Source organism: Chiloscyllium plagiosum, unplaced genomic scaffold (assembly GCF_037043375.1).
Source record: "Chiloscyllium plagiosum isolate Xiang-an unplaced genomic scaffold, Cpla_swu_hap1 HiC_scaffold_39, whole genome shotgun sequence".
NCBI lineage: Eukaryota > Metazoa > Chordata > Chondrichthyes > Orectolobiformes > Hemiscylliidae > Chiloscyllium > Chiloscyllium plagiosum.
Window position 1 is genome coordinate 20,077,955 of NW_028270177.1, and position 26,868 is coordinate 20,104,822.

A 26,868-nucleotide genomic window follows, 5' to 3' on the forward strand; every position below is an offset into this window, starting at 1 on the left:
TGCCTGACCTGCTGCGCTTTTCCAGCAACACATTTTCAGCTCTGATCTCCAGCATCTGCAGTCCTCACTTTCTCCTTTATTATTAATACAGCCAAGTATTAACTTCTTCAAGACTGACTCACTATCCATCAACAAAGTTTTAAAAGCACCTTCAACCAATATAAATTATCACAAGATGCTTCACAGGAGCATTACAAAATAAAGTATGATGCACAGCCTTCTAAGAAAATATTGAGTCAGCTGGACATCAAGGAGGTTAACAGTCATAGGGTCATATCGATGGAAACAGACCCATTGGTCCAACACGTTCCCAAATTAACCTATTCCCACCTGGCTGTGTTTGGCCCACATCCCACCAAACCTTTCCTATTCATGTACTTATCCAAATGTCTTTTAAATTTGCAATTGTACCTGCGTTAATCACTTCCTCTGGCAGTTCATTCCACACACTAGCCACTCTCTGTATATAAATGTTGTCCCTCGTGCCCTATTTAAATGTTTCTCCTCTCACCTTAAAATTATGCCCCCTAGTTTTGAACTCCCCCATCTGAGAGAAAAGACATTTGCTATTCTCCTTATCTATGCACCTCATGATTTTATAAACTTCTATAAGATCACCCCTCAAGCCTCCTAAGCTCCAGTGTAAAACGTTCCAGCCTATTTTTATAACTCAAACCTTCCATTCGAGGCAACATTTTGGTACAGAGGAACCTTGATAATCCGAATACCAATTATCCAAAAATCAGATTATCCGAAGGAGATCTCGAGGTCCCAACAGAAACATTACATCAAACACGTGTTTCCAACAGGGATTGCGTCTTTTGTTTACATTGATTAAACAGTCACCATCTCCAAATGACTGAACTCACACCCTCCCCCTCTCTCCCCACACTTTCCCTGGAGTTCCACAGAGGAGTGGGGACGGGAACGGGGTTGGGGGCAGGGGTTGGACGGGGTTGAGGCGGGGATGAGGTTGGGGTGGGGGCAGGGTTGGATAGGGTTGGGGGCAGGGACGGGGTTGGGGGCAGGGATGGGGTTGGGGCGGGGACGAGGTTGGACAGGGTTGGACGGGGTTGGGGGTGGGGTGGGGTTGGATGGGGTTGGGGTGGGGGCGTGGTTGGATGGGGTTGGGGGGCAGGGACGGGGTTGGGGGCAGGGGTGGGGTTGGACGGGATTGGGCGGGGATGAGGTTGGGGTGGGGGCGGAGTTGGATGGGGTTGGGGGGCAGGGACAGGGTTGGGGGCAGGGATGAGGTTGGGGAGGGGTCGGGGTTGGACGGGGTTGGGGCAGGGGTGGGGTTGGACGGGCTTGGGGGGCAGGGACGGGCTTGGGGTGGGGCCGGGGTTGGGGGGCAGGGATGGGGTTGTGGGGCAGGGGTTGGGTTGGGGCGGGAGTGGGGTTGGATGGAGTTGGGGGCGGGGATGGGGTTGGACGGGGTTGGGGGGCAGGGATGGGGTTGGGGGTAGGGGTGGGGTTGGGACGGGGGGGTTGGATGGAGTTGGGGGCGGGGACGGGGTTGGACGGGATTGGGGGCAGGGGTGAAGTTGGATGGGGTTCGGGGGGGGGGGGGGGGGGGGTATCACACGCTGTGTGCTGCTGCAGTCTCCTGAATGGGGAGCAGACATTTAAAAACTCCGAACCCCAGAGGAAAGGCATTTAATCGATTAACTGAATAATTGATTATCTGAACGAAATAGTGCCTGCCCATCACGTTCGGATAATTGAGGTTCCCCTGTAAATCTTTTCTGAAACGTCTCCAGTTTAATAACAGGGTGACTAGAACTGGATACAGTACTTCAGATTCGGCCTCACCAACGTCCTGTACAACCTTACTGCTATATTCAAAGGTCTGAGAAATGAAGGCAAGTTTCTAAATGCCTTCTTAACCAACCTATCTACCTGAGAAGCAAATTTCCAAAAATGTATGTATCTGAACCCTTAGGCTTCTCTGTTCTGCAACACTACCCAGGGCCCAACCATTAATTGTATAAAGCCCTGACCTTGTTTGTTTTATCAAAATGCAAAACTTTGCATTTATCCAAATTAAATTCCATCTGCCACACCTCAGCCCATTGACCCAACTGATCAAGACCTCTTTGTAATCTTTAATAATCTTCTTCACTGTCCAGTATATCACCAATTTTGGTGTCACGCCTCCTATATTCTCTAAGTTTTAAGTTATAAGGAGGCAGGGGATGAGGGTGTAGGGAGAGAATTCAGAGCTGGAGGCTGATATAACTGAAGACACAATGATTGGGTAATTATAATTGGGAATGCACAAGAGGCTAGAGGTTGCAGGGGTACAGTCATATTTGACGGGACTGGAGAAGGTAAGGAAGGGTAAGGTTCCTTGATGCTGAAGAGGGGGCTTTGAGTAAAACAATACCAGATGATTTCTTATAAATACACTTCAACTTTGCTGGCCAATCTATAAAATGATACTTTATTGAAGAGTTTTCAAAAGTCCATATGCACCATGTCACTTGTATTACATCATTGACTTATCAAAAAACTCTATCATATTAGTCAAACATAATTTGCCTTTAACAAGTCCATTCTGGTTTTTGCAATGAATCACACTGTCCAAGTGATTGCTATGTTTGTCTCGGAATATCCTTTAGAACATAGAACATAGAACATAGAACATAGAACAATACAGCACAGAACAGGCCCTTTAGCCCACGATGTTGTGCCGAACATTTGTCCTCGCTTAAGCACCCATCCATGTACCTATCCAATTGCCACTTAAAGGTCACCAATGATTCTGACTCTGCCACTCCCACAGGCAGCGCATTCCATGCCCCCACCACTCTCTGGGTAAAGAACCTATCCCTGACATCCCCCCTATACCTTCCACCCTTCACCTTAAATTTATGTCCCCTTGTAACACACTGTTGTACCCAGGAAAAAAGTCTCTGACTGTCTACTCTATCTATTCCCCTGATCATCTTATAAACCTCTACCAAGTCACCCCTTATCCTTGTCCGTTCCAATGAGAAAAGGCCTAGCACTCTCAACCTATCCTCGTACGACCTATTCTCCATTCCAGGCAACATTCTGGTAAATCTCCTCTGCACCCTCTCCAAAGCTTCCACATCTTTCCTAAAATGAGGCGACCAGAACTGCACACAATACTCCAAATGTGGCCTTACCAAGGTCCTATACAGCTACAACATAACCTCACGACTCTTGAATTCAATCCCTCTGCTAATGAACGCTAATACACCATAGGCCTTCTTACAAGCTCTATCCACCTGAGTGGCAACTTTCAAAGATCTATGAACATAGACCCCAAGATCCCTCTGCTCCTCCACCTTACTAAGAACCCTACCGTTAACCCTGTATTCCGCATTCTTATTTGTCCTTCCAAAATGGACAACCTCACACTTGACAGGGTTGAACTCCATCTGCCACTCCTCAGCCCAGCTCTGCATCATATCTAAGTCCCTTTGCAGCCCGACAACAGCCCTCCTCACTATCCACAACTCCACCAATCTTCGTATCGTCTGCAAACTTACTGACCCACCCTTCGACTCCCTCTTCCAAGTCATTAATAAAAATTACGAACAGCAGAGGACCCAGAACTGATGCCTGCGGAACTCCACTTGTAACTGGGCTCCAGGCTGAATATTTACCATAAACCCCTCGAAAGTTAATATGACCAACTTTCAATGGCTGGGTTCATCCTTACCCTCAGAACATGGAGTAAAGAAGACAGCATGGATACAAACTTGGCTGAGTAACAGGAAACAGAGTGAGGTGGTTGAAAGGTTGTCTGTCAACTGGTATGAAGTATAAGATGGGGTTCCCAAAGTATTTATAGTCATAGAGATGTATAGCACAGAAACAGACCCTTCGGTCCACTTCGGTTACAAGTGGAGTTCCGCAGGGATCAGTTCTGGGTCCTCTACTGTTTGTAATTTTTATTAATGACTTGGAAGAGGGAGTCGAAGGGTGGGTCAGTAAATTTGCAGACGATACGAAGATTGGTAGAGTTGTGGATAGTGAGGAGGGCTGTTGAATGGATGGATTGGAAAAGTTGGCATTGTTGGCCTCAAAGAAGAGAAGATTGAGAGGAGATTGAATCAAAGTCAGGAGAGGACTCAATAGACTGAATGGAGAGAAACGAACAGTGGAAGAGTCAAGAAGTCAAGAATAAATTTAACGTGGTTGGCAAAAGAACTACGTGCCACCTGCAGAAAAATGTTTAACACATCGATTGAATTTGACAGCGGATTCCAGATTGTAAATAATCATGGCTTTTGCAAGGAAATTCGATCAATCTGCAGGTAAAAATTGCAGGATCGCAGGGCAAGGGCCAGTGACTTGCTTTAGCTAAATTACACCCATAGAACGCTGGCACAGAAGCAATGGAACAAATGGCCTCCTCCTTTTTTCCAGAACCATTCCATGATTCTGATTAGATTACCTACAGTGTGGAAACAGGCCCTTTGGCCCAACAAATCCACACCGACCCACCGAAGCGCAACCCACCCATACCCCTACACTTACCCCTTCATCTAACACTACGGGCAATTTAGCATGGCCAATTCACCTGACCTGCACATCTTTGGACTGTGGGAGGAAACCGGAGCACCCGGAGGAAACCCACGCAGACACGGGGAGAATGTGCAAACTCCACACAGTCAGTCACCTGAGGCGGGAATTGAACCCGGGTCTCTGGCGCTGTGAGGCAGCAGTGCTAGCCACTGAGCCACCGTGCCACCCATAATGTTGATTGAAAAAGTGTAACAAAAGAAAATTACTAGTTGGAAATTTTGGCACTGCTTAAATTATGAAATATCTAAAAGTTGGTCCAGTTGGGTGGAACGGCTGATTTGATGCATATAATTGTTTTGGAGACAATGGAAAATGAAGAGTAACGGAGTAAAAATCTCTGCAAGGGGAGTACCTCGGTTTCAAATGCTTAAATGGGTTCCAAATAAAAGTACTGATACTTACATCTATCTGGCAGTGTGGAAAGTTATGCAGGGTACATCCTGTGCTCAAAAAGCCTGCAGCATCTCTCTCATAGCCAACAAATCCAGGAGTAATATTTGAACCCAGGGAGAGTTCAGAGATAAGATAGCTGTCCACTGAGCTATTACAGTGGGTGAGCTGCTCTCTGTGTAACAGAACTAAGATAAAAATGCATTTTCATACCCTATCTGTTCCTTTCTGCCAAACTGATAACATAGTTTGGCCAGTGTGAAATCATTTTGATGAGCTCACATTTGTAACTGAAGGAATTTGGTTACTTTATGCATGTCTGGCTGACTGCTCTGGCTTACTGTAAAGGAAGGACTTAAAGAATGTAGCCACAAACATCTCTGTCTATAATCTCTTTCCCTCCACCTCTCTAAGCCATGGTAAAAAGTCAGGTTGAATGCACAACTATTACAATCCAGACGTACTGTGTTAAAGATAAAATGCAATCAAAGCAACAAGAAGTGAAGATAGTTCTTGGTCTGAAATCCAAAAGCATGTTTTGATTTTCAATAAGACTATGACTGCCCTTAGCCTGTGGCCTGTATGACTTAACATTCAGGGATTTTGTGAACTTAGCATGACCAGGCCTATGGACATTGCTCATTGTCCATTCTAAATCATACTTATTCATTTGTATGCACGTCATCGACACTCAATCTATTGGTGAACAAAAATCATCGTCTGAGCTTGTACATGAAGGACAAAATTCTGTGCCTTAGATAACAACTGCTTCTCACGCCTTTGAACGGAAAATTATACCTGTGTAATACATCAATGTTAATGCAATATAAACCCCAGGATAATGTCTGCCTTGAAATCAGGTCAAATTAAATGGCAGGGCTGCATTGCAATAAGACTTGGTCATGCAAGAGACAAGGATGAAGTGCCATGAGACAGAAGGAGATTGATGACTTTCTGTCTTGGCCTTTGGAAAGTGATAACATACTGAATGAATGAACTGGATGTGTCAGGTCAGTGACTCAGGAGAGTCTGGCTCAGGAACATGACAACTCTGAAACGAAAACAGAGATTGCTGGAGAAACTCAGCGGATCTGACAGCATCTGTGGTGAGAGAAAGCAGAGTTAACGTTTCGGATCCAGTGACCCTCCTTCAGAACTCGTGGGAAGGCAGTGTAGCACATCAGCTGGAGGAGTGTTCAGAGGCTTCATGTAGTCATTCTTTCAACTGACAACAATCGTAAGTTCAGGAGCACTGGGGTCACTGTAGCTACCAGAGTGTGGCTTTGCTGGCCTTAATCTGATCATTAATAGCTACCTGCCCACAGAAAAGACAGCATCAAAGCACAGTCATCTTAGACTTGAAACATTCACTCTGTTTCTGTCTTCACCGATGCAGCCAGACCTGCTGGGGTTACTCTGGTGCTTCTATTTTTATTTCAGAAAGTGCCTGGTTGGCTTGTTTTCCAGAAGAATGGAAAGGTAATCAATCCTTCCAGGATCCCTAAAAGACACCTTGGCTGTGTTCATACAGCTAAGGTTTAATTAATCAATGCTGGCACTCCGTACATTGGGATAGGGTAAAGTATTCCCACTTTACGAATGAAAACTAATATTCAAATAATATACACTAGTGATTAGCAATTCCAACCTCACAACGTCACAGTTTTCAACACTGAGGAAATCAAGGGGAGTTGCAAATTTCTCGAATTAACACGCAATATCCTGTTTGTTCTAAATCTGCTGTAGCACAACAATCAACTGTAAAATCAGGCTTACTGAACAAGAATATCCCTTAAAACATTGGCTGATAATGTTTCTCAATTTCAGCCAAGTTGCCTTATAATCAATATTTAACATACAGACATCTGCAAACAGTGTAAATAAAATTACTGCTTCACCAAATGAAAGCACTCACTTTTATTCTGATGCGTTGTGTGCTATACTGCATAACCAATTCGCAGAAACAGAAGGGGGACAGCGACTGAAATTGTAGTCGAGTATATGGGAGGTTATGAGTAGTGAAGTCAGAACTAAGGTTTCAAGATTGCAAGAAAGCACCAGCAAGCAAGAAGTTCATTTGAAGTGTCGACTTCAACGCCAGGAGCATCCGGAATAAGGTGGGTGAACTTGCAGCATGGCTTGGTACCTGGGACTTCGATGTTGTGGCCATTTCAAAGACATGGGTAGAGGAGGGACAGGAATGGTTATGGCAGTTTCTGGGATTTAGATGTTTCAGTAAGAACAGAGAAAATGGAAAAAGAAGGGGTGGTGTGGCACTGTTAGTCAAGGACAGTATTATGGTTGCAGAAAGGACATTTTAGGACTCTTCTACTGAGGTAGTATGGGCTGAAATTAGAAACAAGAAAGGAGAGGTTACCCTGTTGGGAGTTTTCTATAGGCCTCCAAATAGTTCCAGAGATGTAGAGGATAGGATAGCAAAGACAATCCTCGATAGGAGCGAGAGTAACAGGGTATGGGGGACTTTGTGAGCTGACTTCGGTTGTGGGTAAAGTGTTGGAAAGGCTTATAAGGGAAAGGAGTTATAATCATCTAGAAAGGATAAGTTGATTAGGGATTGTCAACCCAGTTTTGTGAAGGGTAGGTCATGCCTCACAAATCTATTGAGTTCTTTGAGAAGGTGACCAAACAGGTGGATGAGGATAAAGCAGTTGGTGTGGTGTATATGGATTTCAGTAAGGCATTTGATAAGGTTCCACATGGTGGGCTACTGCACAAAATACGTAGGCATGGGATTGAGGGTGATTTAGCAGTTTGGATCAGAAATTGGCTAGCTGAAAGAAGACATAGGGTGGTGGTTGATGGGAAATATTCGTTCTGCAGTTCAGTTACTAGTGGTGTACTGCAAGGGTCTGTTTTGGGTCCATTGTTTGTCATTTTTATCAATGACCTGGATGAGGGCATAGAAGGATGGGTTAGTAAACTTGCGGATGACACTAAGGTCAGAAGAGTTGTGAACAGTGACAAAGGATGTTGCAGGTTAGAGAAGGACATAGATAAGCTGCAGAGCTGGGCTGAGAGGTAGCAAATGGAATTTAATGTGAAAAATTGTGCAGTAATTCACTTTGGAAAGAGTAACAGGAATGCAGAGTACTGGGCTAATGGTAAGGTTCTTGGTAGTGTAGATCATCTCGGTGTCCAGGTACATAGATCCCTCAAAATTGCCACCCAGGTTGATAGGGTTGTTAAGAAGGCATATAGTGTGTTCACTTTTATTCGTAGAGAGATTGAGTTTCGGAGCCATGAGGTCATGTTGCAGCTGTACAAAACTCTGGTGCAGCCACATTTGGAGTATTGCATACAGCTCTGGTCACTGCATTACAGGATGGAAGTGGAAGCTTTGGAAAGGGTTCAGAGGAGATTTATGAGGATGTTGCTTGGTATGGATGGAAGGTCTTATGAGGAAAGGCTGAGGGGCTTGAGGCTGTTTTCGTTAGAGAGAAGGTTGAGAAGTGACTTAATTGAGACATAAGATAATCAGAGGATTAGATAGGTTGGACAATGAGAGCCTTTTTCCTTGGATGGCGATAGCTAGCATGAGGGGACATAGCCTTAAATTGATGGGTGATAGATACAAGATAGATGTCAGAGGTAGTTTCTTTACCAAAGAGTAGAAGGGGCATGGAACACACTGCCTGCAACAATAGTAGACTCGCCAACTTTAACGGCATTTAAATGGGCATTGGATCGGCATATGGATGAGAATGGAATAGTGTACGTTAGATGGGCTTCAGATTGGTTTCACCAGTCAGTGCAACATCAGGGGTTGAAGGGCCACTACTGCGCTGTAATGTCATATGTTCCATGTTCTGTCGAAGGTCAATCAACCCCTCGAGCCCAGTCCATCACTCAATTAGATTGTGGCTGATCAGAACTTCTACTCCATTTACCCACAGAAATGCAGGACATCTGGCCTTCGAGATATCATGAAAGAACACACACTTCATGGCCAAACACATTCGTGTCCCGAAAAGGAAAGGCAAGGCATTCTCAGAGTCTGCTTTAGGAATCCTCACCCGATAAGCCTTAAGTTGTCAGGCTCTCTCTAGTCAATGGCTCTCCCTAGTCAATGCATTTCCAATTCTTATAGTGTCTGTTCCTGCTTTCATGTGTTCAGTATCTCAACTAAAAACTGCAGGGAGCTCCAATGATATGATATTGACAATGTGAGCTCCCTTTCTGGTGAAGATGCCAACAGACAATATGAAGTTAATGTAATTTGTTGTACAGTGCTGTTTTAACCCACTCTACCTGCATTACATGACATTCTTATGTGTCTGTGCAAGTGCAGTATTCTTTGTAGATTTTTATGCCACATGTCGCACATTTAACTTAATCCTCCCTCTCATTGACTTCGCTCGTGTGATATAGCAGTGGAATTTAGGAGGGAGGGAGACACCACAAAATGTACCCATGGCATTACACTAGTTTTATGACCCACTAGCTGCTACTTGATCTGGGCAAGTGTAAATTTCTGCCCATGTGTGCACCGTATGCCAGGTTATTGGTCTGTGTAACAAGCATGTTGTCTCTCTCGTTCCCTCATTCCCATACTCCATCAGGCGGTTTATACAATGCAGCCATTCCACGTCTCAGTGAATGAACCAGGTTTTGGTTATATTCTTTTCACTATTTCTCTACAGCTTGATGCACTTTGTACAGGATGAATGAAATATTAAATATTTATACCTGTTAAGAGGCTGATTGGAGGTCATTAGGATCAATGACAAAAATGCCACGCAACCCTTTTTATAAACGAGTGCAAGAGGGAAATATGGCCCTAATGCCTGTTTGTTGTGATCACCAGCATTATTTTCACAGCATTTGCAGGCCTGGGGAGGCTAGTAACTGATAACTAATATCTCAGCATTTACACCAATACACTTAGCACCCCTTCTCCCACTGCCTCTTAGTCATTTAGTTTCTCAGTCCCTAATGGCTTTTCAAAGCTGGTTTTATACACTTAAAAATCCATTAGAAGCATACTTTTTAAAGAATACCCAAGATTGGAATGCTGTCTGTAACAATTCATATTTTAGACTGCTATCCACCTTCCAGCTATTTAAGGTAATAAAGTTTCCGAGTGGATCAGAATGTATAACACATTAGATTGTACATTTTATAAATAGTGTGAAGCGTTTTACAAATAATTAGAGGAAGAATTTCGACTGGAAAAGAGTGCTATGAATGGGATCTGTTTAGGGTGCAATAAAAGGCTGGATTTTATTTCTGTGAGGTGGGTGGTTTTCCAATGGATTAAATTTGGGGCCACCAGGGTCAGTCAGTGATTCCCTCAATTCCTAACGGATACTCCACTGAACAGACTCAGGAGCTGACAGAAGCACAAAGATTTCATCAGATTCTGATGCACCATGTCTCAACACTGTCTCTGCAAATATCCACCCACCCAACATTCCCCCCATCACAGGAACAGGAGGCGGCCATTCAGCCCCTTGAGCCTGAGCTACCATTTAATGAGATTTGCAGCTTAACTCTTTCTACTTGCATTTCACCCAGTATCACTTAATTTTTTGCTTTATCTACAAGCATTATCTACATTAGATACCAGTAGAACATGAAAAGCAGACAACAATGACAGTAGCAAACAGACTACTGGTTACCAGACAGTGCAATTTTAAATCAGGTAAAAGTGATAGGTTTATCATGGCCAGCAATTAGAGGATGTCATTTTTATGCACACTTACCTTTTTATGATTACTATTAAAGTCCGTAAGGAGATAGCCACTATAGTCTTACCAAATACAGGGGTGCTCTAGTTAGAGACAGAGCTGGTGGCAGTTTAACCTGAGGGAAGAGGTTGAGTAGGAGAGCCCTTCACAATAACCTGAGCTGACACAGGAATTGAACCCACACTGTTGGTATCACTCTACATTGCTAGACCAGCTGTCCAGCCAACTGAGCTAACCAATTCTTGATTGGAAGCAGTCATTTTTTATGAAATGTATTCAAATATCACATGCATACATATTTCATGGGCAGGGGCTGCTTATTCACACTAAGGACCATAAAACATTGTGTAATGCTAAGGATGGCCAGCGTCCATAGTGTCATTATTGCAGTTTCAGTCGCAATGATATTCATTCACACACCAGCTAATGATGGGTACTGAATGTATATTTACAAATGTGAAAACATATTTACAATGAAGTCCCAGCCAGGCCTCCTATGTGTCCTGAGGAGGTCTTTGTCATTTCCTTCTCATATGTCTTAATGCAGCCCTGGTCTCCACAGCTGGGGTGGAGGGAGCCACCTCTACAGTGGAGTCTGTTGTTCTTGGAGTTTTGGCCGGGCACACCAGGGATGTTTGTGTCTACAGGGCCAGACATGCTGACCGAGTGCTGCCCAGAAGCAGGTACATGGCCTGACCTCCCACACAGGTTGAGGGCGCCAGTCAGGGTGGAAGTGGAAGGCGAGGCAACTCCTGAGCGTCCTGAAAGGAGACTTCTGCAGAGGGTGGGAGGAGGGGTCTGTATGTGGTTCCTCCTCTGGCTGGTTGCCTCTTGACACTGCCCTATCTCCTCCGAGGAAGAGGCATGTCCAGCGAGGTAAAGGTCCTCACTCCCCTGTCATTTTGACTTTGGTGCTGAGCACCTATGGCTGGGGCAATGGACTGTGGGTCTGTACACCTCTCCAGCAGACCCTGAGGTTGCTGTGCCAGGGCCTGCATGGAGGTAGCCAGATGCTCTCATTGTCAGAGGCACGGGGTGCAAACAGTGTTGGTGCAGTACTTCAACCTTCAAGGCAGTTTGCTCAGTGCCTAGTGCCTCCAACAAACAGGAGGGAAAGTGGGCTGCCAGGTGTTTTCAGTCAGCCATATCTGGGCCAGAGATAAAGGAGCCTTACAGGGTTGCTCTGGTGTGTTTTCAACATGGCAACAGGAATCCTGGGATTAGTGGTGAGTACTTCTGCCTTTGACAAGGGGGAAGATACAATGAGCAGGGCACCACTGAGGTGCAGTGCATAGCTAATGAGGCGACTTTTAGAAAATAGCATGAGGAATCTTACTACGCGTCACAGAGAGAAACCTTGCACCAAAATCGATGTTTAACTAATTTCTGGTAAAATTAAGCCCTCTGATTCGACCAGCTTAATTTACTGATAATGAAGGTCCTCGCTTCATAATTTTAAAATAAAACAATTTCCATTAAAATTGTGGAGAGACAGCAGTTGGTAGACATTTGGAAGTATCTTAAAACAGTTGCTTTAAGGAACAGGAAAAGGCCATTCAGTCCCTTAAGCCTGTCCCACAATACAATTAGTTCATGGCTGAACTGTACCTCAAATCCATATGTCTACCATTATTGTAAAACCCTTGATTCCACTTCCCTAAGAAAAGTCTGTTGCTCAGTCTTGTAAGCTTCATCTAAGTCAGCAAGACTTTTCAGGAGAGTGTTCTAGATTTATAAGACACACTGTATGAAAATGGACTGTCCCAGTTTCAATCCTGAATGAACTACTCTAGTTTTAAGATTTTGCTATCAGCTAACAAAACATGTGAACAATGAATGGAGGTAGGTCTTTCAGCCTCTTTGACTCTGTTTCACTATTCAATAACATCATGGCTGATTTGATTATCACCAAACATCTTCCACATTCTCACCTACCCTGAAATCCTTTCATCCTCTTGTTTAATAACAATCTATCTACCTTCACCTCAAAAATTACCTTTCAAAGTCGTGACTTCCAAAGAATCGTGGCTCTCTGAGAGAAAAGAATTCTCATCTCTGTTTTGAAGTATGATCCCTCTTTTTTAAACATCACCCTTTAATTCTAGATTCTCCCTATGAAGAAAGCCCTCTCCACAATGACCCTGATTAGCCTCTTCAGACCTTATATATTTGAATCGAGTTCCTCTTATATCCACTGGAGTTTAGGATTGTAAGTCTAACCTTTCTTCATTATAGAACTGGCACATTGCAAGTGTTGGAACAAGGGTTCCCGAAACGTTGACTTCTCCACCTCCTGATGCTGCCTGGCTTGCTGTGTTCTTCCAGCCTCTTGCCTGTCTACTTTAGGTTCCAAGTGTTAGTCTGGTAAACTTGCTCTGAACTGCTTCCACAGCACTTACAGCCTTCGTTACAAACAAGACCAATACTGTGCAGAGTGATCAATTCCCCAAATCTGGAAAATTCATTTCTCATAATATATTCCAATTTATTTTATCATTTTAATGGTAATTTTAATTGCATTTTAATTACATTCATTTGAAATGCTGACATGGGAGAGGAGGGGAAGATTTATTTGGAGGTGTCATCACACTAGAGATGGCAGAATTTGTGACAAAAGACCTTTTGAATCCAGAGGCAGAATTCCAACAGGACTGTTCCCACTAGGATACCCTGGTGTACTCCCCTATCACACCCAATGCCTCTTCTTCCACCCATGCAATCATGGGCAGTGCAACATGTAACCTCCTCCCTCCTCACTATCCAAGGCTCCAAACATTCCTTCCAGGTGAGGCAATGATTTAATTGTACATCTTGTTCAATCTAGTTCACTGTATTTGCTGCTCAGAATGCAGTCCCCTTTGAATTGGGGAGACCAATCGCAGACTAGCTGACAGCTTTGTGAAACACCTCTGTTCAGACTGCAAACATCGTGTTGACCTTCCAGTCACTTGCCATTTTAATACACCATCACGATCATAATTCTGTCCCAGATCTGCTGCAGTGTCCTAGTGAAGCCCATCACAAGCACAAGGAACATTTTTCACCTCTGTATTTTACAGGCTTTGAGTTCAACAAATTCAGACCATGATTTCTTCCCTCCAATTTGTTTCTGTATCACACCCCACACCACCAGCCTTCACTGTCGATCTTTGTGGTTTTATTTTCAGCAGAGCTGACCTATAGTCTGCTATTAACACCTACTTTGAACACCTCTCCCTTCCCTACAACCATTACAACTTACATGGTCTCTTGTTCTGTGACACCTGTGATCTCTAATCTCACTCATCCTACAGCCTTCTTGCACTGTGGATGGCATAGTGGTTAGCATTGCTGCCTCACAGCACTAGGGGCCTGAAGTTTAATTCCAGCCTTGAGTGATTATCTGTGTGTAGTTTGCACATTCTCCCCATGTTTGTGTGGGTTTCCTCCAAAGGATGTGCAGGCTAGGTGCTTTAGCCATGGGATTTACAGAGATAGGGTGTGGGCCTGGATGGGGTACTCTTCAGAGGCCAGTGTGGGCTTGACAGGCTGAATGGCCTGCTTCCACACTGTAGGGAATCTATGAACCATCTGTTTTATTTGCTCCTCCTCAGGTATTGAATTGAATTGAATTTATTGTCACGTGTACTCAGGCACAGTGAAAAGCTTTGTCTTGCGAGCAATACAGGCAGATCACAGAGTTAAGTAGCACAGATAAGTAAATAATAGGTAAACAGCGGCAAAAACAAAAACACAGGTACAGACAAATGTTAAGAGTTTGTGAGTCCATTCAGTATTCTAACAACAGTATAGAGTCATAGAGTCATAGAGATGTACAACATGGAAACAGACTCTTCGGTCCAACCATCCATGCCAACCAGATATCCCAACCCAATGTAGTCCCACCTGCCAGCACCGGGCCCATATCTCTCCAAACACTTCCTATTCATATACCCATCCAAATGCCTCTTAAATGTTGCAATTGTACCAGCCTCCACCACTTCCTCTGGCAGCTCATTCCATACACGTACCATCCTCTGTGTGAAAAGGGTAGAAACTGTTTCAAAAACGGCTGGTGTGTGTGTTCAGGCTTCTGTACCTTCTCCCTGATGGTAGTGATTGGAAGAAAACATTGCCAGGGTGGGATGGATCTTTGAGAATGCTGGCTGTCTTTCCTTGACAGCGGGCCTGGTAGATGGATTCTATAGATGGGAGGTTGGTCTTTGTGATTGTCCGGGCCGAGTTCACCACTGTCTGTAACCGTCTGCGATCTTGAATGGTACAGTTGCCATACCAGGTAATGATACATCCAGATAGAATGCTTTTTTTTTGCAATGTAAAATGTACCACATTTTCACCTCGAGTTTCAGTTCTGAAGATTATTCATACTGATCTCAAAACATTAATTTGCTTTGGTATGAAGCTGTGATTGCTAGGTCAGGACATGAATGTTTACCATGTTTAGTTGTAAATAAATATAAAAAGTATCAAGATAGATTCCAGTTCCATCCTTTACCACCTGCCACCTAAAGGGGAATGTGAAACGCATTCATAAATTATTGTAAATAGTCATTTTTTTAATTAGATTACTTACAGTGTGGAAACAGGCCCTTCGGCCCAACAAGTCCACACCGACCCGGCGAAGCGTAACCCACCCAGACCCATTCTCCTACATTTACCCCTTCACCTAACACTACGGGCAATTTAGCATGGCCAATTCACCTAACCCCTGCACATTTTTGGATTGTGGGAGGAAACCGGAGCACCCGGAGGAAACCCACGCAGACACGGGGAGAATGTGCAAACTCCACACAGAGAGTCGCCTGAGGCGGGAATTGAACCCGGGTCTCTGGCGCTGTGAAGCAGCAGTGCTAACCACTGTGCTACCGTGCCGCCCATAAGAAGTTGACGTCAGTGAGCCTGACGTGATTCGAACATGCAACCTTCTGATCTGGAGTCAGACACGCTACCGTTGCGCCACAAACTCACATTTATATTTCTGTCATTTGAGCTCTTTTCAAAGATAAAATGGTGGTCAGTAATATGGCTGTATCACAGTTCCAGAGTCAGGTTACTGAGTTGTGCAAAAGAGGGAAAGAAAAACAACCAAACCAAGATTTCACTAGTAGAGCTACAGGTGAAGGTTTTGATTGATGGGATGAGATGATGCCAAGCTGTCTGATAGCCTTCCACAGAATATACTGAAGGAACTCGAGGTCTTTCATAATGATCTCTGACGACAGATGAACAGCTATTTTATTGAAGTATAAATGGAGGTTGCATCAAGTCTATATCCTATTTTCTTAGACACAGCCTACCGGCTTCTTCAAGCTCAGGAACATCAAAATGCCACCAGACAAAATTATTTTTAAGCACAAGCAAACACAGTGGATAGATTGACATCATTGACAACAACAATTGTGAGCATTTATATATCTCCTTTAACATAATAAAATGTCCCAAAGCACTTAGCAGGAGCATTATCAAACAAACATTTGACACCAAGGCTGGAATTGAACTCTGGGTCCCTAGTGCTGTGAGGCAGCAGTGCTAACCACTGTGCCACCCACAGCATGGAAAGGCTGTAGGATGAGTGAGATCAGAGATCACAGATGCCACAGAACAAAAGACCATGGAAGTTGTAATGGTTGTAGGGAAGGGAGAGGGGCTCAAAGTAGGTGTTAATAGCAGACTTCAGGTCAGCCCTGCTGAAAATAAAACCACAAAAATCAACAGTGGATGCTGTTGGTGCCATCTCATGTCAGATGGAGTACAACGTGGGAAAGTGTGAGGTCATATACTTTGGTAGGAAGAATAGAAGCAGGGACTAGTTTCTAAATGGGGAGAAAATTCAGAAGTTTGAAATGAAAAGAGACTTGGGAGTTCTAGTCCAGGATTCTCTGACGGTAAACTTGCAGGTTGAGTCAGTAGTTAGGAAGGCAAATGCAACGATGGCATTTATTTTGAGAGGACTTGAATATAAAAGCAGGGATGTAATTCTGAGACTCTATAACATTCTGGTCAGACTGCATGTGGAGTATTGTGTGCAGTTTTGGGCCCCATATGTCAGGAAGGATATACTAGCCCTGGAGTGTGTTCAGAGGAGGCTCACAAGAATGGTCCCAGGGATGAAAAACTTAACCTATGAGGAACATTGAGGACTCTTGTCTGTATTCGATGAAGTTTAGAAGGAATGGGGTGGCGGGGGGGGGGGGGGGGGGAGGGGGGGGGTGAAATCTAATTGAAACATACAGAATACTGAATGGCTTGGACAGAGTAGATGTTGGGAAGATGTTTCCATTGGTAAGAGAGACTAGGACACGAGGGCACAGCCTTAGAGGAAAGGAAAGACCTTTTAGAATGGAGATAAGGAGAAACGTCTTCAGCCAGAGAGTGGTGAATCTATGGAATTCACTGCCACAGAAGGCTGTGGAGGCCAGGTCATTGAGTATATTTAAGACAGAGATAGATAGGTGTTGATTATCAAGGGGATCAAGGGTTACGGAGAGAAAGTGGGAGAATGGGGTTGAAAAACATATCAGCCATGATTGAATGGTGGATCAGACTCGATGGGCTGAATGGGCTAACTTTTACTCCTGTGTTTTATGGTCTTATGGACTTATAAAGAAATGCTAGGTCACTTTTACTTTATTCATGTTATGTGGGTGTTGATGGCAAGGCCAATATCTGTTGTTAATCCCTCATTACTCTTGAACTGTATACTGTACTGGGCTATTCAAAGGGCAGTTAAGAGTCAACATACTGATCTGGGTCTGGAGTCACATGCAGGCCACACCAGGTGAGGCTGGCAGATTTACTCTCCTAGAGGACATGTGCAAACCACATGGGTTTTTACAATCGATGATAGTTGACATGGTCACCATGAATCAAACCAGCTTTAACTTTCAGATTTTTTAACTTTACTCCAATTCCACCAATTCCTGGGTGGGACTTGAATCCAGGTCCCTAAAGCTTCAGCCTCAGTCTCAGGATTGCTTGTCCAGTGATCCGATCACTGAATGATCATCTTCCCTGTAAAAACTGTAATAAGCCTAATTAAAGAAGCCAGCTTTAAGCAGCATCTCAAAGAAGGAGAGTGAGGGAGTGAGGCAGAAAGAACTGGAGAGAGTATTCCACAGCTTTGGGCATCTGCTAACAAAGGCACAGCCATCAATGACGGAGTGAGATATCAGAACTGAAGGACCACACGCAGGTTGTGGGACTTCAGGATGTTACAGAGATATTTTTAAAAATTAGAATTTTAATGTTGAGCTATTGTCAGAAAGGGCTTCCACAAGTAGGTCAGCAAACACAAAAGCAATGGATGAACAGGCTTAATGAGAGTTAGGATACAGGCAGCAGAATTTGGAATGAGCTCTGGTTTATGTAGGGTGGAAGATGGCTGCTAGCAAGGAGAGGATTAAAACAGTCAAGTCTAGAGGTAACAATGTTCTATTGGTTCCTTGTTTTGATTCCATTGGATCTAATGGCTGAGGGTCAGTGTGGTGAAGAGGTGTTCATGGCTGATTCAGCAAATCAGCTTACTGTTTGATGTGGTATAGGCTCATCGGAAAGTTCCCTGGTCTGTACTCAAAGCATCACGGCATCAGAGGGAAAGCATAAGAGAAAGATCGCTACCCAGAATGCAACCCAGGCTAGAAAGAGGCCAAATCAGTGCAAGTGATATTCCCAAACTAAATGTTGGAGACAATGGGAACTTTTTGAAGACAGGATTAAACTTAGCTCAAAAATTAAATGATCATCTGAAGTTATTATCATGGCTTATATGGTAAGAATGTGGAATAAGAAAAGATGGCCAACATATGCTTTGGAGTCTTGGACAATCTATCCCAGAATCCTCAAAACACTGGGTAAGTACTATCCGCAATAGATTTAGAAGTTCCTCCAAGTACAATGGCAAGAAACAGTGTCCACTCCCACATCAATTTGCCTGGCGCTTACCATTTGAAACTAGCCATGGTGGGTGTGATCTGTGGTTTGAATGCTGGACAGTCCCAAAAGACTCGGTGATGGCAGGAGGTGCCTGGGAGGATAGTAGAAATGCTTTAGGGATGTCACAAGAGGATGTCTAAAGAAATCAAATGTACCCACTGAAACCTGCCTTATGACTGAACCAATGGAGAAGATGAACTCGGAAATGTGCCAAATACGTTCAGAGACTTTGTTAGGAAAATGCAAAGGCACCAGAGGGGGGTGTACAAACCTCTGCAACAAACCATGACCCTAACCCAACAAGCAATAACTGACCTGCATGAGTCAGAACCTGCAGATCATTCACTGGATTGATCAACCATATTGGAACCATTCTGTGGGAGCAGGTCATCCTCGAACCCAATGGATTACCAAGATGAAGAGCACACCTGAAGTGTCAAACTCCCAGAATAGACAAGAAAAATGGACGGACTAAATCACTTAATCAGATTTTGAGCAATTAATCCTTTAACTGATTCATATCACTTTCATTTACATCACAGCATAAGAAAAAATACAAATTTGTTTGAAAAAGGTCAAAATGAGAAACAAAGAATGAAGAGAATGGTTATATCTGCAGCACAAACACATCACCAGAACACACCGAAATGCTGCATAACTACTTGTTTTACTTTATGCCCACATCAGGCGGATTGACAGAGAGCATATGCGTTGGCCCATCGCACTGATTGCTTGATGAAATAGTAAGCTACCTTAAGTGAATTGCATCCTTTCCATTTTTCCAATCACTTAGGGCTTGGTATCAGTGGATATCATCAATCATCCTATGGGCCTCAAACAAATGATGCATCAGCAAATCTTATGCTTGAACTAAATGGGACTAAAAGCTGCTATACAGTGTGCTGCAAGAAATACACATGTTGAAATACAGATTTATTGTTGGGTAGGGAACATGGTAAATTAGAACATAGATGGGATTAGATAGGATGCATCTTTAAAGGATTCAAAAATGTATCACCCATCAGACAGACAAGCAAAAGATCCAAAATAATTGGTTAGCAGTGCTTGTCGAAATGCTGGAATTTTAGACCCAACTTCTAAGTTTTTCGATGATCCATATATCATGTATTTACAACTGTATTTTAAATTCACCTTTAATCTACAATTGAATAGTTTCACCTTCCTTTTAAAGCTGAATCAGAGATTCCTAGCAATTATAGTGTCTGTGTGTATTTGTACATTCCCTGTCCCTTCATGCAGTTTAACATTCATTAAAATGCAACTTAAGAATTTTGGCTCAGATTCTTATTTTGCAAAGCCAATCATCTTGGAACACATTGATATAAGTAATACAAATCACTTATTGGGAATGCACTGCAAGAACTGGCCTCTCTCAACACCTACATTTTACAAGGAACACTGTTCTGTCATCAAAACAAAAATAAAACCCAGCTGCCCATGAAGTACCAGAGCAGAAATAAGCAATAAAATCAGGTTGGTTCCATAAACTGAAACAAGCCAGTGGACATTTCTTTTAGTTATAAGACCCTTACACAAAACCGAAACATTTATGTTCTACTATTTGATGATTTACTGTGACCTCAGAGATTTTAAAGTAAATGACGTCTCTGTGCAGCAGTTCACGTAAAATCCTTTTGACATGTGAGTTGGAGCTAAGTGGAAACTGCGCTGTGATAAAATTGTATTCGTTCATCAAGAGCATACATCAAGACAGTATTCAGAGTGAAACCTTTGATATCCAGCATATAGTAGAAATGGATGGTGCTTTTGTTAGGGGCATGAAAAATAAGTAAGTTTTTGAAAATAGCAAATCATGGGCTGCTATTTCTAAGTATGTATTTGGGGACTGATTTTGCTCAAAAGTAAATGATTATGGGATGATCTAAATGAGGTATTGCAAATTAGAAAGGGTTGAAACAGAGTTGATAGAAACACGTTGATGACCAGTAGGTAACACACAAGTATCAGATAATGATCCTCTCCAACAAAGATGAATCTAACAATTTTCCAATGGCATTATCATCACTGAATCTCCCACCATCAATCACTACCAACCTGAAACTGAGTTGAATCAACCATATAAATACCGAGGCTGCAAGAACAGGTCAATAACTCACCACCTGACTCCCCAAAGCCTGTCCACCATCTACAAATCACAACTCAGAAGTTTGCTGGAATATTACACCCTTTTCTGATCAGGCCTACATGTGATTCCAAACATAGCAATGAAGCTGACTCTTAACTTTCCTCTGAAGTGATCGAGCAAGCTAACTAATTAATGGGCAATTAGGAATGGACAACAATTGCTGACCTTGTCAGCAACACACACATCCCATGAAAAAAAATAAGAAAAAATGGCTTACACTAGCTGCAAATTGTAAATCTGAAGAGAATGTAGGCTGAGGGAGGTGTGGGATATGAGGAGGAGGGCTGCTATGATGAAGGTGATATCATTATCTATCATTCCATCACTACTGTCCTGGTTTCGACAATGTTTGTTCATACAATACAAGCACATGAGATCAGGAAAGTGCAGCAGTGCTCATGTGCTGCTGTTTAGCACCTGTTGCATCCAGTTGTGGTTCACATTGCAAGAGAGTGGGAAATGCATCAGCGAGTGCCGTTTTTGAGTATGGCTGACCTCGCAGAACAGAGTTTGTGAGAACTGAGAAAGTGGATATGGGGCACACTGCAATGATAATTGCGTGAGTGTAAGTTGAACATGATTAGTCCTAATGGGCCGTGACTGTGATAGACAAATGATGGGGAAATCATAGACTGGGCAGCATCTGATGCTACTGCTGTAGTTGGTAGGTATGCCATTTGAAGATGCATTCACTAACCTTGCCCATTTGTGTGAGGTTGTTGAACGTTCCGCAGCACTGCATTGAGGTCTTTGAGGGCCTGATTCCTGGCAGTGACCACCGTGGTCTCTGAAGGTCCTCCAGGGCCCCCTCTACATAGTACACAGTTTTCCTACTCTTCATCTCCACAAGACATTCAGTGTAATATCAGAAAATTGTAAAGACTGCTTGCTTCCTTGTTATGGCATTACTACGCCTTTGCTTATATCAGAACAATTTCTGCATTGACTTCCATCATCTGATTTAGCCAGAATACATCTCCCTTTCAAGAGATAGAGGCTGACCTGAAGCACTGCAGCTTAGCTTTAAATACTGCCTGCATCTCACGATGTTAGGTTCCCTGCTGAGCTGTGTAGCCAGTCAACAGGATGTTTAGTGCTGACTACACACTACAAGCTTGTTAACTAGAGGCAATACAAACTTGGCATGCCACCTGCATCGAAAGTAATGGGTATGGATTAACCTCCGATCATAACCCTGTGCCTTTCTTTATTGGAGATGGGGGGGGGAGACAAACAAATTTAGCCTCAAGAGGGAGAGACACTGAAAGTGAAAGAGTGAGAGAGAGACAGACACACACAAAGAAAGAGAGAAACATGGAAGCGAAGTGCACAGAGGCTGATTTTCATGTTGCTCTCTCAAGACTCGGATTAAAGATAAAAGCATCTATAAAGAGATAACAGCAAGGGAGATACCAAGCAGCACAATCTCGGGATGACTCCTTTAGATCAGGGGTCCAGGTATATCCCAGAAGCATCTAGATGCCAGAGCGCCTGAAGCAAATGATTAGGCAGAGTAAGCCCTCAGGCCTCTGAATTTCGAATGCTTTGTTGTTTATGCACTTGCTGAAGCAGGAATTTTCAAGTAATGTGGTGACTGCATTGCATAACCTAATGATACCAAAATTAGAAAATAATTCCTGGAAATCCAGCCTGCATTAGAATTTAATTTCTGCTGCGAGGTATTTGCCTAATCAACCTCTGGCACTGCAATGCTTGAGGACTGATTCAGAAAGCTGCAGATAGTAGGCTGACACCATATGGGACAGTAGTGTTGTACTGTTGGTAACACCACTTGCTAAACAGTGCTATTTATTTCACACCATTATCAGCAGAAAAACTGTGCTGTGAATCACAGCTTCTGTATCTTGCTTGTCTAAACTATAAAGTCATAAAGTCATATAGATGTACAGCACAGAAACATACCCTTCGGTCCAATTTCTCCATGCTGACCAGATATTCCAACCTAATCTAGTCCCATTTACAGCATTTGACCCATATCCCTCCAAACCCTTCCTATTCATATACCTACCCAGATGCCTTTTAAACGTTGCAATTGTACCAGCCTCCACCACTTCCTCTGGCAGCTCATTCGATACATGCACCACCCTCTGCATGAAAAAGTTGTCCCTTAGGTCCCTTTTATATCTTTCCCCTCTCAACCTAAATCTATGGGTAAAGATATTTTTCCAAAAGGTAAGCATTGCATTCAAAGACCCAGAGTGTGCAAGCTTCAAATAACGACAGACTGCTCGGTTGTTTAAGCCTATAAGCACGGCCAAAATACTTTACACAACTGAACAAGTTGTCAGATTGAACAGTAACTTCAATACACTTAAGTCTGGTTTCTTTTCCCCTTGTCAAACTATTATCTGTCCAGAGATAAAGTGAAATTCACTGCCAAAGACCTTCAACAGATTTTATGCTCCATTACACAGGATCCAGAGTGCTAACAGACTGGAAGCACCTTTTCCTAACCTAAGCGATCTCACCTCTTTTGTATATATGAACATGTAAGATAGGAGGAAAGGGCCATTCAGCCCCTCCAGCCTGCCTCCACTATCCAATAAGACCATGGCTGATCTGACTGTAACCTCAAACCCACATTCCCACCCAGCTGGGACTGCCCTTGCTATCCACCACTGCCTTAAAAATACTAAAGACTCTGTTCTACCATCTTTTCAGGAAAACAGCTCCAAAGACGGATGACCCTATTTGAGAACAACAGAAAGCTCATTCTGTGTATTACACAGGCGATCACTGACTTGTAAATCTGGTTCTGAATTCTCCCACTAGCGGAAACATCCTCTCTACATCCCACCCTGTCAAAACACCCGAGGACTGAATTTAAACTCTTCCCTCAGCATTGAATGTATACAAGTGATCGTCACTGCCATTTTTATATGTTTGCAAATTTAAATCCTAATTGCAGCAACTGGTCAAGAACAAAGATTTTGAAATTGTAGGCTTGATGAATTTTCAGCAAGAGAACTTTTTGACATAATGAAAAGCCAGTTCTCGACATTGAAAAGCCAGTTGAGGATTCCTTTAATAATGTAGTCTCTCTCTTTTCTATGCAATGCAGTTCACTTGACTAATCGTAATGGGCTAGGCAGGTATCTCTCCTTCCACTAATATTAGAAGAGTCGATAGTTTGACTCAATCACTAGCAGAGCACATTCCCAGTAATCGAACCGCAACAACAATGCTATCAACTCTGCAATGTCAAATAAGAAACTAGCAAGCATCTGCACTGCCTTAGAAAAAAGTCTGAGAAATCCAACCTGATTTGAAAGGGACATGTCTAACTTAAACCAAACACTGCAACAGCACAGACAAGAGCCTTTTGCAGATAATTTTGGGTGATGAACATTTAGTTGTTCAACATTGTTCTTCGGGCTAAAAGAACCAATGGGAGAAAGCAAGAACAGCTGGATGATTAGCCAGGATCACACTGAATGACACAGCAGGCTCGAAGGGCCAAATGGCCTACTCTTGTTCCTATTTTCTATGTTTCTACATTGGTTTGACATTTCTCTGTTAATTTATCTGAAATAAACAAATAAAAACAATACACCTTTAATTGTCAAATCACCGATAGTGAATTACAGACATCACATGGCTTAAGGTGATAAGTTATTATTTCATTTAAGACTAGATTAGATTAAGACTAGATTCCCTACATAATGGAAACAGGCCCTTTGGCCCGACAAGTCCACATCGACCCTCCAAAGAGTGACCCACTCCCCTACTCTATATTTACCCCTGACTAATGCCCCTAACACTATGTACAATTTAGCACGGCCAATTCACCTGACCTGCACATCTTTGGATTGTGGGAGGAAACCAGAGTACAGGGAGGAAACCCATGCAGACACGGGGAGAAGGTGCAAACTCCACACAGACAGTCACCTAATGCTGGAATCGAACCCAGGTCCCTGGCGCTGTGAAGCAGCAGTGGTAGCCACCGAGCCATCGTAACACCCATATTAATTAATTATTTATTAATTTCTAATCTTGCTAAACAAAAAAAAAGACATTTCAACAGTAGAATAATGAATGTCTTCTCATGGTAATAATACTCCATCCTGATCAAAGGTGTACAGGGCTGAAGGTTGTTGTGGGAGGCAGGCTGTGTAAAAGTCAGTGGAAGCCCACTTCCACTTGGTGAGAGTATCCTCCAGCCATTTATTGCCCGACCTGTTTTTAAGTGGCTGAAGGAGGACCTTCCAGCTCCATTGTGGAGAAAGTCTCGCCACTAAGAACTGCCAGCCACTCAAACTGCTAATGGTACTTCTGTCTGAGCAGTGCCGTCTGAAACAGTGGGCACAGCTGGCAGGGCAGAGGAGCTAGGGAGCTTGGTGAAGCTAAATCTGGGATGTTACTGAGACCAGGCTAGCAGACGTTAGTGAAGGGATGGGGTATTGTCAGGGTGAGAGGGGGAAATTGCCCTCCACTGGACACAGGAGATCTGAAAAGAAGGCACCCACCCTCTCCTCACTCTGCCACCAGACCAGTTTCCAGCTGTGGGCTGTACACTTGATGCCAGCCTTCTCTGCCATGGGTAAAGTACCAGCAATGGTGGGAGCAGCCAAGGTGTCCATTAACTGACCATGAAATGGTCTAAGTTGACCCACAGACAAGGGGCCACCCAATGCCTTCCCTGATACTAATGAAATCACAGCAGGGCAGGGGAGGGCAGGTAAGAAGTGGACATACTGGCATGCTCTCTAGTTTTACTTCACTTGCCTTCCTGCCTTAGGTGCCTGTAAATGCCAGCTATACTCTGACGTACTTCAGGAATATCCTGGCATAACTACCTGTTGTATGAAAAACAGTGTGCTATTCCTTCCTGTCATCTTCACTGAAACACGACATCTAATCAAAAAGCTGCAGGGCACAAAACAATGGGGCGACATTTAAATTTTACTAAAACTCACATGCAAAGAGTTAAAATCAGGCACAAAGTGTCATCCATGTATGAACTGACTTCTTTACAAAGTTATTCCACATTTCTTGAGTATTATTTAAGTTCTGCATCTTTAACTGGGCAATTTGCCTTACAAACAGAATAGTAGAACTAGTATGGCATAGTATAACATGGTACTGTCTATACAAAGAAGCACATCATTTGATTTGTTGTAGGTAATACCATGGGAGACCTTCCAGCAATATATTGAACATTGTAAACTTCAATGTTCAAAATGAAAATTGGGCTCTGGATGTTACCCATTGTTACAACAGGGTAACTGAAGATGGATAACACATGCCAGACTTGCCAACGGTGCCCATTTCCCTAAAAATTCAAAACAGATTTAATATACTGAAGCCTGAGACTGATAAACATACTCTTAGCTACAGTTTCTTGTCCCATTAAGATCCATGTCATTATTGTAGTGTACACTCATTTAATTACAGTTAAGACTTTATTGAACCTATGAAGAACGGATAGTTTAAATTAACTCGAACATTTGTTTCGGAATACAAAACAAATTGAAGTCTTGAAGGCACAGACAGCTGAGTTGCAGATTCTCACATTCTACAAATTGTACAATTGTCCTGTCTTTATAAAAGAGTGTATTGTAACTCAATATGGGTCAGTACACAGGAAATCTGAAAAGCTCCATGTTTATGTAATGTAGTAAGTTCTTTGTTCATACCTCACTGTTTGAACATTAGTCTTTGAAATGCTGATGATCAAAGGCACTTGCTCACTTCACCACATTTTGACTGATATCTATAATTAATAAAGGTAGATCCTTCAATATGCAGCAGCTACATGTCAAGGTGAACAAGCTTCAGCTGGACCTGCCCACTGGGGCAAGCAAAATCGAAGTAACAACAAATATGTCAGATCTCAATGAGCACTGTTAAAAAGGATTCACTTAAAACATCCATATATTTGTCTGTTGCCACTCCAAACTAATGGGTGCTAAAAACTAAATGCTTTTTAATCAAATAGTTAATAAGCATGGGGTTTGAAATCAATTGAAAGCAACTTAATAATACAACTGGAATGTTGCCATGTCTATTATGAATACAACAAGCTAGTTCTATCAACATTTGTATAAAATATTATTCCAGCAATCAACTCCATGGCTTCAGAAATCACAC

General features: G+C 43.0%; 1 protein-coding gene and 1 non-coding gene across 6 annotated transcripts in view; both read right to left on the reverse strand.

Moving 5' to 3' along the window:
- Positions 1-26,868, reverse strand: part of LOC122540993 (WD repeat-containing protein 72-like) — a 339,613-nt gene that overhangs the window by 71,241 nt on the left and 241,504 nt on the right. The window lies entirely within an intron of this gene.
- trnaw-cca (transfer RNA tryptophan (anticodon CCA)) lies at positions 15,553-15,624 on the reverse strand. The gene has a single exon. It is a non-coding gene; the product is annotated as a tRNA-Trp (tRNA).